Below are 16001 nucleotides of genomic sequence, written 5' to 3'. Positions count from 1 at the left end.
TCAAAGAGAAACTAATATAGTATTTTCTTTAATATCTATTTTACCATGAGTGCCGTATAATAATAATAATAATAATAATAATAATAATAATAATAATAATAATAATAATAATAATAATAGTGATGATGAAGAAGAAGAAGAAGAAGAAGAAGAAGAAGAAGAAGAAGAAGAAGAAGAAGAAGAAGAAGAAGAAGAAGAAGAAGAAGAAGAAGAAGTAGTTGGAAGGGACCTTGGAGATCATCTAGTCCAACCCCCTGCTCAGGCAGGAAACCCTATACCATTTCAGGCAAATGGCTGTCCAGTCTCCTCTTAAAAACTTCCAGTGTTGGAGCATTCACCACTTCTGGAGGCAGGTTGTTCCACTGGTTAATTGTTCTAATGGTCAGGAAGTTTCTCCTTAGTTCTAGGTTGCTTCTCTCCTTGACTAGTTTCCATCCGTTGCTTCTTGTCCTGCTTTCAGGTGCTTTGGAGAATATCTTGACTCCCTCTTCTTTGTGGCAGCCCCTGAGATATTGGAACACTGCTATCATGTCACCCCTCACCCTTCTCTTTGTTAAACTACACATACCCAATTCCAGCAACCGTTCCCTATATGTTTTAGCCTCCAGTCCCCCAATCATCTTGGTTGCTCTTCTCTGTACTCTTTCTAGAGTCTCGACATCTTTTTTACATCATGGTGACCAAAACTGGATGCAGTATTCCAGGTGTGGTCTTACCAAGACATTGTAAAGTGGTATTAGTACTTCAGGTGATCTTGATTCTATCCCTCTGTTAATGCAGCCTAGCACTGTGTTGGCTTTTTTGGCAGCTGCAGCACACTGCTGGCTCCTATTGAAGTGATTGTCTACTAAGACTCCGAGATCCCTCTCACAGTTACTACTATTGAGCAAGGTACCACCTATACTATACCTATGCATTTGATTTTTCCTGCCTAAATGTAGAACCTTACTTTTTTCACCATTGAATTTCATTTTGTTAGATAGTGCCTAGTGTTCGAGTCTGTCCAGATCCTCCTGTATTTTAAGCCTATCTTCTGGAGTATTGGCTATTCCTGCCAGCTTGGTGTCGTCTGCAAATTTGATGAGTTCCCCATCTATACCCTCATCCAAATCATTAATGAAGATATTGAAGAGCACTGGGCCCAGAACAGAGCCCTGGGGCACCCCACTACACACTTCCTTCCATGTAGATGCGGTTCCATTGAGGACCACACGCTGAGTACGGCCTGTCAGCCAGCTACGAATCCATCTGGTGGTGATGCTATCTAACCCACATTTTTCTATCTTATCAAGTAGTAGGTTGTGATCTACTTTATCAAATGCCTTACTGAAGTCCAAGTAAATTATATCTACAGCATTCCTCTGGTCCACCAATTTTGTCACTTGGTCAAAGAATGCAACGAGATTTGTCTGGCATGATCTGTTTTTGACAAACCCATGTTGACTTTTAGTGATGACTTTGTTTGCATCAAGGTGCTCACTGATTTGTTGTTTGATTATCTTTTCCAGAATCTTCCCAGGTATTGAGGTCAGGCTGATAGGTCTGTAATTTCCTGAATCTATTTTTTTCCTTTTTTTGAAGATGGGAACTACATCAGCTCTCTTCCAGTCCTCTGGTAGTTCCCCAGTGCTCCAGGATCTTTGAAAAATATAGTTCAGTGGTTCTGAGATCACGTCTGCCAGTTCCTTGAGAACCTTGGGGTGTAATCCATCTGGTCCTGGTGATTTGAACTTGTTTAGGCTGGACAGGTGCTCACTTACCATTTTCTTGCCTATCTTAACTTGCGTTTCTATTCTGTTTTTTATGGCACTGGTTTTGGTAGGTTGGACTGTTTTTTCCCTTTGTGTAAAGACAGATGCAAAAAACGAGTTAAATAGTTCTGCTTTCTCCCTGTTGCTTGTCACCTTCTGATCCATTCAAGAGATGAAGCCTAGAATTACAGGGTTGGAACATTTAATTCAGGAACAGTAAAAAAGGATCATCTGGTAATTTCAGTACTAAATTTCAGTAAAAAACACTCATGAGAGATTGCTGTTCAACTTCTTCATAAAAACAGAAACGGAGAACCCACAGCCCTCATAGCTGTTCTGCTGCTTTACCAAATTTGGCTTTGGAAACCTTTCCCCTCCCCTTATATTTAAATAAAATCTAACTTATATTCATTATTTTTGTCCCTAGTTTCTATAGTCATAAAGAATAATTTTTTTTAATTTTAATTTTAATTCCATTTATATCCTGCCCTTCTCTGAAGACTCAGGGCGACTTACAAGCTTAGCAGTAGCCTTCATTCTATGTATATGCCTGCTTATTAGGGCTTTCACACACAGCCCAAGCGGCATTATTACAAAGTCAGCTTAATTGCCCCCAACAATCTGGGTCCTCATTTTACCTACCTCGGAAGGATGGAAGGCTGAGTCAACCTTGAGCCTGGTGGGATGCGAACCTGCACTAATTGCAGGCAGCTGGTGTTACTTAAGGAGGCATTAGCCCACTGCTCCACCAAGGCTCTCCTTGCCCATCTTTCCTGTAGCTTCTCTTTGTATATCTGAATGTGGCTATTCTTCTAAGTCTCCTTTTCTTCAGAATGAGCATCCATGAGGCACATCTTCACGTCCCTGTATAATTTTTGGTTACATTCCTCCAAACCATCTTTAAATTGCTAATATTCTTCAGGAAATGTGATGTCAGGGCACATATATGGTACTCTATTTAGGTATTACTTTAGCACAATGGCTAGAAGGAAGCAAGGACAGCTTTCATGTACCCAAAGGACAACAAATGGTCAGAGTTTCAGTTTCAAACAGGAAAGCAGTAAAGTGGATTTTCATTTCGCTGTTCCTTTTCAATCTACATTACTTGCCTCTGAGTGTTCCCATCTCCTGTCCTCAAAGAATCATTTTGTCTCACAAATGTACAGGAGGCAGCATTGGCCGTTCTACTCTTCTCTCTCCTGTGGCCCTCTCCATTCCAATTCTTGCTTATCTTGTCAGATTCTGTGAGTGTGCTTTATATCCTCATGTTATTCCCTTGTTTTGCATCTGTCTTGTCAGACTTACAGGATGGGGGCAGACAGTCTTGAAGCAGGCTTTCTATATGGCAGTCTCCTTTTGCCATCATTTTTCACTGCTCTGTACAGTCGCTCCCTCTGCTCTTCGCATGGAGCATCTCTGCCCTCCCAGTGCTCTCCAGATTTGTTGGCAGCCATGAACTGCTCACACTTGTTTGCAGTCAGATGGCATCTAGATAACCTTCTCTTGGGGGAATTTAACCCAAGATTGTCAGCTGAAAGTTTCTCCCTTCCAGTTCGGTCTCTGCAGACTCTCATTTAAATTAATAGTCAGAGATGAAGGGGACGGAAGAGAAGCAAGGCAATGTTTTTTTTAAAAAAAACCCTCAGAGGTTTAACTTTATGCATTTAAAGCTAATCCTGCAATGCGTGAAAGTCTGTGTATTGCTGAAGGAAGAGGAAGGAAATAGGAGGAAGGGGGGTAGAAGACCCCCTCTGAAACCTACCAGAGTTGAACTGCTAATCCATTTGAAAGAAAGTTGGCTATTTCTGTCTCTTTCTGATCATCTACTTTGCAGGTTGCCTGCAGGGGAGGTGACAGGTTTCTCACCTTTGCAGCTGGCTCAGTGGAAGAGAATGAAGAAAGAACACAGAGGCAGAGAATTTCAACTTGTTTTATTATCTTTGAAGGAGCTTCATGAATACAGTTCTTTAAAGAGAACCCCATAGGTGCTACATGTTTTGCATCTTGGAGTATAGTTCATGATCATCAGAAGTAATGCAATTCAGACACAAAAATACAAGGTGAGGTTTCCTGGGTACTTCTTTATTCTAAATGGTTGCCTGAAGACCCAGTTTTGTGCTCAGGCCCTACTCTACAACTACTAGACCTGGGATGTGGAAATCTGGACAATCATTCATGGGAAGGAAAGAAGTGGAGGTTTTTCTATCTCTGTGTTTTGGTGTTTTTTAGGTTGGATCAGTAACTTAGCTTATCAATAGCATGCTAGGGGCTGCACACTGCAATATGCAGGGACCCATGCAAAAGATGAAAGGGAAAAATGCAAAGAAATGGGAAGAAGTAGGCAAAACATTTTTCCATTGTGAATTATACTGACCCCAGTATATGCAATAATTTCCCATTCTTTCACATTAAAAACTACAGTTTAGAAGTGCTCCTGGAAAGTTTGGGCACCACATGCAAACTTGAGGAGGTATATATGTACAGTAGCTGGGTTTTCTGATTGTATACCCTTTTGGTCTAAAATCAATGGTGGGATTCAGCCAGTTCGCACCACTTTGGCAGAACCGGTAGCTAATTTTTTGTTGCCCAGGCCCAAAATGGACTTCCGGAAGCGGCATCCACACAGAGAACCGGTTGTTCACATATTTGAATCCCACCACTGTCTAAAACATAACCTACAGTCATCCTTTGCTGCCAATGCAATCACTTTAACTAACAACATTATGGAATTTAGTGCTATAAGTTGGACCACAAATACATCTCATTTGGGACTGTCTCTCCACCTGATTTTTTTTTCTCAGTGGAGAAATACGTGCTCTACCTTGAATGACAGAACTGATCATTTATTTAAGTGAGCTAAATAAAACATTGTCAGATGAGTTATCTTTCCATTGGGACTCCTTATTTTTAGTGGATTTCTACTGTTAAGTTGTGGGCTCTTGGGTGCAGGAAGGAAGACACGAGGCTGAGTACAAGATAACACATGCTTTATTCTTGCCAGAACTGTACTGAAACTTGGGCTGCAACCAGCCACAATATATAGTCTAGCCCCTAGGCAGCAGCCAATAGGTTTGAACCCACTCTTGCTGCCTGGGGGCTAGCCAATTACAGGACCAGAGACAGCTTGTCTAGGTTACTGGAGAGCCGTTAGCCAGTCCAGCAATGCACGTGGTATAACACCACAAGCCCAGTACATAACATCTACATCCCTTTTTCCTGCCCTTTTCTTGTAACCAGCTTCCAGGAGAAATGGTAGAAAGCAACCATTTTGTACTTCCCAAGACTGCATGTGTGTTTGTGTGAAATCACCATGTCACTTTGTTTCCAATGCAGGAATCAGCCAAACTAACAGTTGCGTACAGAAATCATGTGATTGATTCTGAGAGCTTGATCAGAGCTTCTGAAGTTACTGATATGCTCTGGGTCATTTTGGAGACAGCGCAATTAGCCTGCATTGCAGGTCAGAAATAAATCCAGGAAAGGAAAGTGTTTTTCTGCTATGATCTGGAAATGAAGATTGCTGCTCTTCAGAACTTTGTGTTCAACAGGACACCAGGGAGAACAAGCTGAAAGCGATTGTCCATGTGGATATATAGAATAGACTTCTTGTGTGTTGAAATGAATTCCTGATTAAGTCTAATGTTAATATACTAGGGAAATGGGACGGGGCTCTATAGTTAGAGAACTGGTGTAAAAATATTAATTTTGCCATGAAAACACTGGTGTGATGTATCTTACCACAGCCCTTCATTTAGTGATGATTCGAAATTACATTGGCACTGAAAAAAGTGACTTACAATTGGTCCTCACATTCATGACCATTGCAACATCTCCACGGTCACTTGATCACAATTTGGGCATTTGGAAACTGGTGTGTTTTTATAACAGTTGCAGTGTCCAGAGTGTGTGTGTGTTCATGTTACTGGTCATTTGCGACCATCCGAGCCAGCTTCTGACAAGCAAAGTCAATGGGAGTAATCCGATTCACTTATGAACCGTCATGATTCATTGAGCAACTGCAGTGATTCACTCAACTCTGGCAAAAAGGTTCTGAAATCGAGCACGGCATGCTTAACAACTGCTTTGCTTAGCAATGGAGACTCCAGTCCCAACTGTGGTCCTACATTGAGGACTACCCTAATATCATCAGGACAAGTGTTGATATGAAATAGCTCCATCAAAGGATTGTACCATGTTGTTTTTCTACACAAAGCAATAGCATACACTCTTTCCCCTCTACCCCTTATATTTCTTTTAAAATTCTGGCATCCAATTCACATATCATTCATACATATAACGATGCAGCTTGCATTTGTTTGAGGCTTGTTCCCATTAAGGGACTGCTAGAATTTCTCTCAGCCACCAAAATTGAATCCAACAAAAAGCAAGGTTATATTTTTTTTCCCAGTCTGGAAAACTTGTAATATTAATAAAATAGGACTGAAATGGAGGAAATGAGGCAGCTCAGAACCAAATAGATGATACATTTGATTGATTTAGATCCACACAATGTTCTGACTTCAATTTGCACTGACTTTAGGAGCAATCATCCTTTTAGAGTAAACCAATTGCCAAGGGTCTATCACAAGATATTCTGGTGGTTGTATCGTTCAGCAGAGGGCAAAGACCTCAGAAAATGTGGTGCTAAACTCTGCACCAGGTTTCTCTTCTTCCAAAGACTAACTACAATAGAATGACTTTACCACTTGGGGTTGGGATGAGGGGAAGACATAAAAACCAACGCTGGCATGTTGGTTCAGATTTGATTATGTTGCAGCAGTGATTAGAATGCAGTATTGTAGGCTAACTCTGCATTCCCACAGCTAGGAGTTTGATCCTGACTGGCTCAAGGTTGACTCAGCCTTCAATCCTTCCAAGGTCGGTAAAATGAAGACCCATTTTTTGGGAGAAATATGCTGACTCCGTAAAATGCTTAGAGAGTGCTGTAACACACTATGAAGCAGTATATAAAGTCCAAGTGCTATTGCCATTGTTATTTAGGCATCCGGGGGTAAAAAAGTTCAGGAGTGCTTAATCCAGAGTTTTAAAAGAATGTATCTCTGTACTGATAGAGAAGTTGTAAATGCCCCTTTGTAGGTTTAGATCAAAATCTGTGCTTTTAAACCAGGTGCAGTGCCAGCTCCATCCCTTCAACAGTTTCAGAAGAAAATACACCTCCTGAGACTTCTTGGAAAAGCTGCTGCTTTAACTATGCTGGTTATTGCTATAATGTGCCTAGCCTGTTCCTCCAGGTTAGTGCTGAGTTTACAGACCCCTGCTGGGTAGAACAATGTCTTTGAGTCAGGATTCGCAGCAGGAATCTGGCACACTCAGCAGGAGCTCCATGACCTTAAAGGAAAGGGACATCGGCACTTTTCTATTTTATCCTTTCTCTGGGCAGCTCTATATCTCACTGCTGACCTGGATGAATGGAAGGGTGAAAAAGATGCTATTCCTATCAATAAATAAGCTTACACAAATTCATTGTGATTGATCTCACATGTTGCTGTGAGCTTGCTGTTCCCATTTAGTTCAGGTAGCATCAGCAATATCCTCTTAAAGCCATAGCCAGCTGCTGGTATGAACTATTTCTTGATCATTGTTGTTTTTATTATTATTTTATTAATAATATTTTTATCTCTTCTTTGAATGCTATCACAGTTACTTTCTGCAGAAGAGATCAACAAAGAGGTACAATAGCCACAACAATTTACTGTCAGCAATAGTCCATTGCAGTACCACATTAGGGGAAACTTAACATTCCTTGACTGGGAAGCTGGAAGCTTCTCTCGACTGGGAAGCTGGAAAAAGAATATTGCAGTATTAGTTAAACTGATTTTGTAGAGGTTTATTTTAAGTGTTAATATACTATCTTAGAAGATTGTTCACCACAATACCAGTATGGACATGTAATTCCAGTTGACATGGAGTTTCCTCTGAAGGTCACTTACACACTTTAAATGGTTTAAAATGCAGATGTCTGATCAATAATGGGAATGTGTCAGTAATGTCACAATTCTATAAGACACCGGTCCCCAACATTTCCAGCTTGGCGACTTGGCCCATGAAGGGGAGAGGAGATGGTTGCGTGTGATTGGCAGGTGTGCATGCACACAGCTCCATTTGGAGCTTCATGTGTGAGTCCAAGCACCCACCGTTTGCGCAAGTGGAGCTGAGTGTGCACATGCACTTGTCCACCCCTCGCGCAGCCTGGTTTCAAACAGGTTGTGGCCTGGTATTTGGGGACTTCTGATACAAGAGCAACTGGTTGACAGTGGCTGGTAATAACTTTATAAGTCCCACATGGCTTGGGACCTGGGTGTCAGTGAGATCACTTGGTTCAGTAGAATCTATATGCCCCAAGTGTAATGGTAGTGACCACTATATTACAAGTTCCTTCTGTTCATTGCAAGAGAAGAGTAGGAAATATGTGCTCCCTGCAGGAGTTCCCCTCCTGGAGAATCAACTACTCTGGGAAATAAGATCAGCATTCTCACTGTTAACTTTCAGGAAGGTTCCTTAAAACCTGATTGATTAGGCAAGTATCAAGGATTTAAGGAGACAATAAAGTGTTATTTTAGATCATGTATGAGTGCTGCTCTTTACATAGCTTTTGGATGTGGCTGAGATTCATTTGAAGGAAGCAGCACAAAATTACTGATAATAAATACATTTTATGAATATAAGAAATTACTGTGTTATGTTCATGTTAAATTTAAAATGTTTGATTTCTACCAACTGGAGGTATTGGTGGAAATTTCCTTTTTGTGATATGTTGGCTCCTATGTCACACAGGAAGCAAGAGAGTTCTAAATGACTTACTTTGAATCATGGTAATTATTTCCATAGCAATATCCCATGTCTTTCATGGTAACGGCATGGAAACTATGCTGCAGAAAAGCCTAAAGCTCAGATGTACTGAATCAGTGTCCCTGTGTTATTATGGTTCATGTTTTTACTCGGACGTTATCCAAACATTCTGGCTTAAAAGTTTCTGTTTTGTTCCAAGGAAGACAGACCAGCTGGGAAGAAGCTGATAGTGCTGGCATGCTTAAGAGTCATAATTACCATTATCCATGCACCTCTGCAATTGATTAAATTAAGGAATGGTGCCTGCCTTTCTGCTATAATTCGATTGATGGGAATTTCTAAAGAGATTTCAGTTCCTGCCAATGTCTGCAATTAAAACCACCCCCCTGCCAATAAATGTATGTGGATGGGATGTTGATATTGGCTAGTTTAGGACTCTGACAGACACCCCTTCCCAAATTGTTAGTTGTTTCCATCTCCCCAATAGCTTAGATAAATCAGAATAATACTGGACTAACATTATATTATTTATTAGATTTTTTTAAAAAATCCCCCCTTTATTACTTTATAAGTAACTCAAGATGGTGAACATACATAATACTCATTTCTCTTCTTTTTCCCCACAAAAACCCTGTGAGAGTGAGTTAGTGGTGCAAGGTCACCCAGCCCCTTCCATACCTAAAGTGGGACTAGAAGTCACAGTCTCCTGGTTTCCAGGCCAGTACTTTAACTACAACACCAAAGTGGCTCTACAGTAGAATTCATAAATGTTTTCCATGCTAAGAATAAGAAATAACGGTGGGAAAACAAGTTGGATTTGCTTTCACTTAGATTTAAATTGTATTTAAAATTAAATATAGCTAATACAATCACTCTCCACTCAACTGTGTAATAATGTTTCCCTTCTTGTCACATTGAAAATTGCAATCTATATGCTACTAAACCTCTTCTCGTCATTCCCATTAACTGAGCAAAACAGTGCATCATAGGGCAACCATTTTTGAAATAAGTGACCTTAAATGGGATAACATACAGAATGCTTCCAAAATCTGGGACCCATCACACCTGAAGGAATAAAATTTGGGGAAATTGTGGCTGCTTCAGGCTGCTGCTGCAGTCATATAATAATAGTCATTTTGAACATCCCGTGAGAGTTTCCCAGACAATCCTGAATGCACCTCACCACAATCCCTCACTCCTTTCTCCACCTATAAACAAGGAACTGATTTGTCATGTGGGTCTTAAAGAAGAAATAATTTTAAGGTTCATGATGAAAGAACTGGATATTTTTATTTCTTTACGTCTTTTTGGACACAAACATGCACATATATCTATTTCTCATGTTTCTTTAGGAACTCAAGGCAGGGAGGGAGGGAGGGAGGGAGGGAGGGAGGAAGGAAGGAAGGAAGGAAGGAAGGAAGGAAGGAAGGAAGGAAGGAAGGAAGGAAGGGAGGAAGGATTTCAGATACTTCCTGTCAGTTTTTCACTCCTTTCTATTTCCACTGCTTTTCTGCCCATTCATGGTCATTTTGTTTCTCTGTTTAGATAAGGAAACATCTGTGAAATGATGAACGAATAGATCACAAGTTGTCTAGTAACAACCTGGGCTATATAGCTCAGGATTACAAAACATCAGGTTATATGGCTCAGGATGTCAAGAAGTACACCTCTAAAACTAACCTAGTAACTAGGTTGCTGAGGATCTCCTACAAAAGTGTTTTGTGTCAGATTATTGTATGAGCAAGGATAGAAAGATTTGGCAATACTCACAATAGAGGAATGATGGTGAAGATATGGAAGTTGCTGAAATAGCCAAATAGACTTGTTTGATTAGAGAAAAGATAGTATCAACATTTATTGCCCCCTGGAAATCCCTTGTGGACTTTTTATGTAAAACAGAAAGGAATGAACATATGATTAAATAGGATAAATTATAGAAAGAATAAAGTCAGGATATAATTTTAGAGAAAGACATAAATCTATACTTGTATTTATAGTTGAGTAAAGAGGATCAGAAGCCACTTCTTTATATCTTTTTTCTTCATTTTCTATTTTTCTTTTTGCCTTTTATCCTGTGGTGGGATTCAGCTGGTTCGCACCACTTCAGCAGAACTGGTAGCTAATTTTTTGTTGCCCAGGCTCAGAATTGACTTCTGGAAGCGGCATCCACACAGAGAACCGGTTGTTCACATATTTGAATCCCACCACTGCTTTTTATCTTTATTTTTCTCTTTCATTTCTTCCTTTAACTTTTCCTCTTCTTATTCTATTTTAATTTGTATTAATTTGCACTCTATTTTTGAAAAACTTTCATTAACATTATACTTGTGCCATGGAGTGCTGTGTGTCATGGAGGCAATACAATTTTCTTCCTCTCAAGATGAAGTGGCAATGTGATCTTTCTAGATAGGATACTTCATTCACCTCAATGCTTTGATTAGTAATAGCTGGACAAAGCTTATGCACATGAGTTACACTGCACAAAACCTGTTTTAGCTATTGGAATAGAGAGCATCAGAAATGAAATGGACTCAAGCAACAAAATCCAATTCACTTCAGTGTTAGAAGTGGTACAGGCAGAGAGGTTGGTTCATAATGCAGCTTTGAAGGAAAGAAGCACAGCTTTAACACAAATTTCTTTCACAAGCTATCCAAAGTAGTTGCTTAGTCTTTCTTCAAGTGAAATGTGATTTCTAGTGATTTCATTGGATGTTCCTATCAGCACCATGAAATTGATTTACCATTACAAAATCCATCCATCCATCCTTCCTTCCTTCCTTCCTTCCTTCCTTCCTTCCTTCCTTCCTTCCTTCCTTCCTTCCTTCCTTACTTCCTACAACGTCGAAAATGCCTATATTAGAAAAGAGTATTTGCAAATGAGTAGAAATGTTCATATAGATATTTTATCCCTACTGATGTTACCTAATGAAGCTTTGCTCAGTAGAACATTAGATGGGTTAAATGAAAAGTTGGATGAAAAGTGTTCTAGATTAGGCTTTTGTAGAATTTTTCAGGAAGTATTGAATTGCCCTTCAATTTAGTGTGAACATTTTACATACTTTTTGGCTGTTTCTTTTGTGTAACTGCCTACCCTATGCCTTTCCTACATCTTTGCCAATTAATTTGGTACAGGAAACATTTGGTCTTTGCTGGGTGAACTGTTACAAAAATAGTGGATGAGGTAGGACAACGTTACATTTGATTTCAATTCTTTTACATGGCAATTTAATTAACCTTGAATTGAGTGAATCTCATCACAGTTATGTATTTAATAATTTTCCTGAAACATAAATATTAGAACATACTAATAATTTTGAAGATCTTTGTTGGGTGTAGTCAAGAGTTGTTTTTTTTTTTTTGAAGCCCTGAGGTCTCAGGTTTTACATCTCTGAGGTAGGAGAAACTTCTCACTGATGTACAACATTATCCATTCATATTAGCACACTCATTATTCATTTTAACATACCGATCTTAAAAGATGCTGAGTTAAATGCCAACTTAGTTATGAATTAGATTTTGTAAGGCCTACTGTAAAGTTAATCTGGAACCAGTCCATTGCTTGGATAGAAGCCTCGTTGTTTTCTCACTAATGGCTTGTGTCCTAAGATTTTGCTTTGTGAACAGAATTCTCCTTATGTTTATGGAGCAAACTTTAGGATTGAAGCCAATGTATTTCAACATGTTTTTCTTGCTGTTAACTTGGAAAGTTTCAGTGTGACACACTGTTGATAATAACAACCTCCTAAGTTTGAAAACATGGCATCTGAACCTACTAGGGTTAACTGCCTATAGTTATTGCTTAATTCTCTATGACATCACCTCCTTGATTACTGATATAAAATCACTCTAACCTCCTAGTGCAATATGCAGTCTACCAATTACACAAAGAAGGTGAGTATTTTATGTTCAGTTCACTCACATGCATACTCACACGCACTAATATACACACAGGCCCCAAATTAAAATCAGTGTAAGGGAAAGCTGATTACTAGATTATTGAAGTGGTTAACCTTCTTCCTGAGTGTTTGAGAGAAAAGGCTAATGAACGGTGGTAAAGAGTGAATGTGCATTTATAATAACAAATAATAATCAGGCAGAATCTTGGCACATAAAGTGCACTGCAAATTAGAATTTTAATTTAATTCATCATAAAAAAACCAAGATGAAGAGACTTGGGGTGCATACTAACAGGATGTTCCTTTGAATTGACAAGTTTTTGTCAGTTCTGATAAGGGTTTTTGCTAATGCTTCTCTGGCACCATTGTTTAAAGGCTGTGAAGAGACAGGGGTAAATATACGTTTCTGGTCTAGCCTTTATCTCTTTATTAGGGAGGTTAGTATGTTGAAGAGCCTTTTGTTCTCTCTATGTTCATTAGTCAAAATGCAAAAGGTCGCTATGGATTTACATACTTGAGTTGAGATGATGAATTAGTGCAATTAGTAACATTACACTTATTTTCATACCATCACTTTGATTTAAAATGTTGTTGGCTTAAAAAATCTTAATTTCTAGGGCAAATTACCCAATTGTTCATTTTGTGTTGCCTGTTTGAGTTTAACTATTTTTGGATAATTAGTAATTAGTAATTTAATTTCGTTCTTTTCTGATTAATTGAGTTAATAATGTTTACTGAAAAATTTAACCCCACATATTAGAGACTTGCGTCCAAGACCCAGTTTAATATTGCCACATCCATGAAAGTGTCACTGGAAAGCTCATCTTCCAGCAATGCCACATGAAGTTTGTGTAATGCAACAACATGGATCTAATGTTGCCCAGCAGCACCAATGCTAACATTTATTCTGAAGGGCATATAATATTTTTGATTTTGAGATCAGCTAGGGTGAGAAGTTATTAAATGCTAGAATTTCCCCTGGGTTTTCATATGATGAAGTACATGTTGTGACTAATAATAATATCAGTGAAGCTGATTCTGAAAGAGGCCTGTTAGATGTTTTACAGTTCTTCCTCATTCTGTACCCCTTAAAGGCTCTCTGACACAGCTTGTAGAAGGTTTCTTTGTAGATGTCCACTACATATCTTTACTGTAATATCAGTAGACACTTACATTCTCTCCTTTAGTAGATTGTAGGAGAGCTGTGTTAGTCTGTGGGGTAGCTCACAAAAGCTTATGTTATTTAATAAAATTTATTAGTTGGAAAAAGTACTACCAACTCTTTCTGAGTTTCTCCTTTAGAAATACGACCAAATCCATGAACACATTTTATTTTCCACACTTCATCACAAGTCCTAAAAATTACATTGATGGTTCCTCATCTTTACTGCAATTCTATAAAGAAAATTAGGTGAAAAGATACTGCATGGTCAAAAACATGGAGCAAAGTCCATGGTTCAGGAAGAATTTTTACTTGGGTCTACATAGCCCTTGTTAGACACTCACAGTAAGAAACTCATGATAAAAGTAGCTCCATGCTGAAAGAAGGGATTATTTGGAAAACTCTTAATTGTCTTTGTATCCAGCTCAGTAGCTGGAGAGCACTCAAATGCTCTGTTTATTGGTGTAGTTTTGTTGCCATTCCCATTGTGAAAATGATGGAAATTTGGTCATGGTCACAGATTAATTTAAGCATAACACTCAGCCCTCCTCCGTTGAGAGGAAGCCCTTTCTATGCTCCTGTGGAACTCACAGCAAGTAATAGTTGTGTTTCTCCTCTGAAATGAAGGAAAGCATTATGCATGGTTCCCTCCTTTCAAAAGATATGGGGAGTTTAACAGCATGTAATGTGTAAACTCGGCAATTCCAGCCTCATGCAGCTGGAATTTAAGCCATCTTTCTAGATAGCAACATAAAAAGCCAGCTGGCCGGCTGGCCAGTCACCGGTCTTACACCATTGTTTAATCCTTCTCAGTTGAATATATGCTTCAGATATCCCTTTACTGTTGCAATGAAGCTTTCACCATTGGTCTCCTATTAGCAATGAAGCTAAGGCAAAAAAGTGGTCTTTTCCATGAACTCCATGATGGTTTTATACTATTGATAGAGCAGATATAATTATTATGTTGGAACAGTATGAGGAGTAAGAATTCTGGCACACCAAAGAGAACGGAATTTAACCCAGGAGAGAACAATAAGAGAAAAAAAGAAGAAAGGAAATAAAAATAAAAAAGAGAAAGGTCTGTTAACACAAAACTTTCATTTTTCTGGATAGCAAAATAATGCCTGGAGGATAGATTGCCCTTCAGATTTCTTTCCTCCATTCACGGTAGCTCGCCTCACTTTCCAGCTATTCAATGAGCTGCAGACAATATTAGCTCAATTAAACAACAGAGATTCAAAATAAATTACTTCATCCTAATTAGACCCTAAGCCCCTGATAAATTCCAATGGGCAATGGAAACAATTATATAATTCACTTTGAAATTATGATTTTTGCACTGCTTGCAACCTAAATCAAAGAGATAGCAATAAAATTAGTTGAATGCTACTAATTGCATCAATATATCTTCTCAAGTAAAACATGCAAGTTTGTGGAAACATTATATATATTTGCATGAATGTAAAACTAAACTGGATTCAATATATTTAATGCAAGAAAATCAATTAAATTCATCCTTAATTGATTCATCTTAATTAAGATATCTATCTATCTATCTATCTATCTATCTATCTATCTATCTATCTATCTATCTATCTATCTATCATCTATCCATCCATCAATCATCTATCAATCCATCCATTTTTGTATCACCTTACCTTATCTTACTTTCCATAAGTAGTATGGGGCGCACTAGAAAGAATGATTGTTTCAGCCTAATTTCAGCTTCGGACACAAGTAATGTACATTTAGTAGAGCATAAAAGATTTTCTAGGTGTGGAACTCTGTAACACTCTTGCTGTAGTATACAAATTAGGAAGATCGAATTTGAATGTGGGATTCAAGATTAAAAAGGAGCAAGATTCTTTCTGAAACAAAGCTTTAAACTGATCATAGGCTACAGTGGGGAAGCATCTAAATACTACAACTGCTCCTATTTTTGGCAGGATGGAATATAAACAGCAGGAATGGTAGATCTTTCAGAGCAAGACTTTCCAAACTTCTGAAACCTATTAGTTTTTTTTAAAAAAATCTGAAACCCTTGATCAAGAGGCAAAGCTATAAATATATAACTTTTTGTCATTCTTAGTCTGGCATGGAAATTCATGAAAATCCTGAGACATTTGGGGAGAAACATCTATATCTTTTTAAAGACAAAGATAGAAAGATGAACAAATGACAGCCCATAGACTCCATAAACTGTTGGACATCTTGAGAAGTTGCATTGAATCAATAGTGAATGTAATTTTTAAAAAGGACATTCTAAGAATTTATCACTTTTTGAAAACATATATTATGGTTATGGCTAGATTAAGTCTTCTGGAAATGTTATGTGCTCCTTCTTTACACCTGCAGACTGCATAACCAATTTTAGCATGACAG

Source organism: Vipera ursinii (assembly GCF_947247035.1).
Source record: "Vipera ursinii genome assembly, chromosome: 3".
Lineage (NCBI taxonomy): Eukaryota > Metazoa > Chordata > Lepidosauria > Squamata > Viperidae > Vipera > Vipera ursinii.
The sequence above is the reverse complement of the archived record's forward strand: the minus strand, read 5'-3'. Positions refer to the sequence as shown.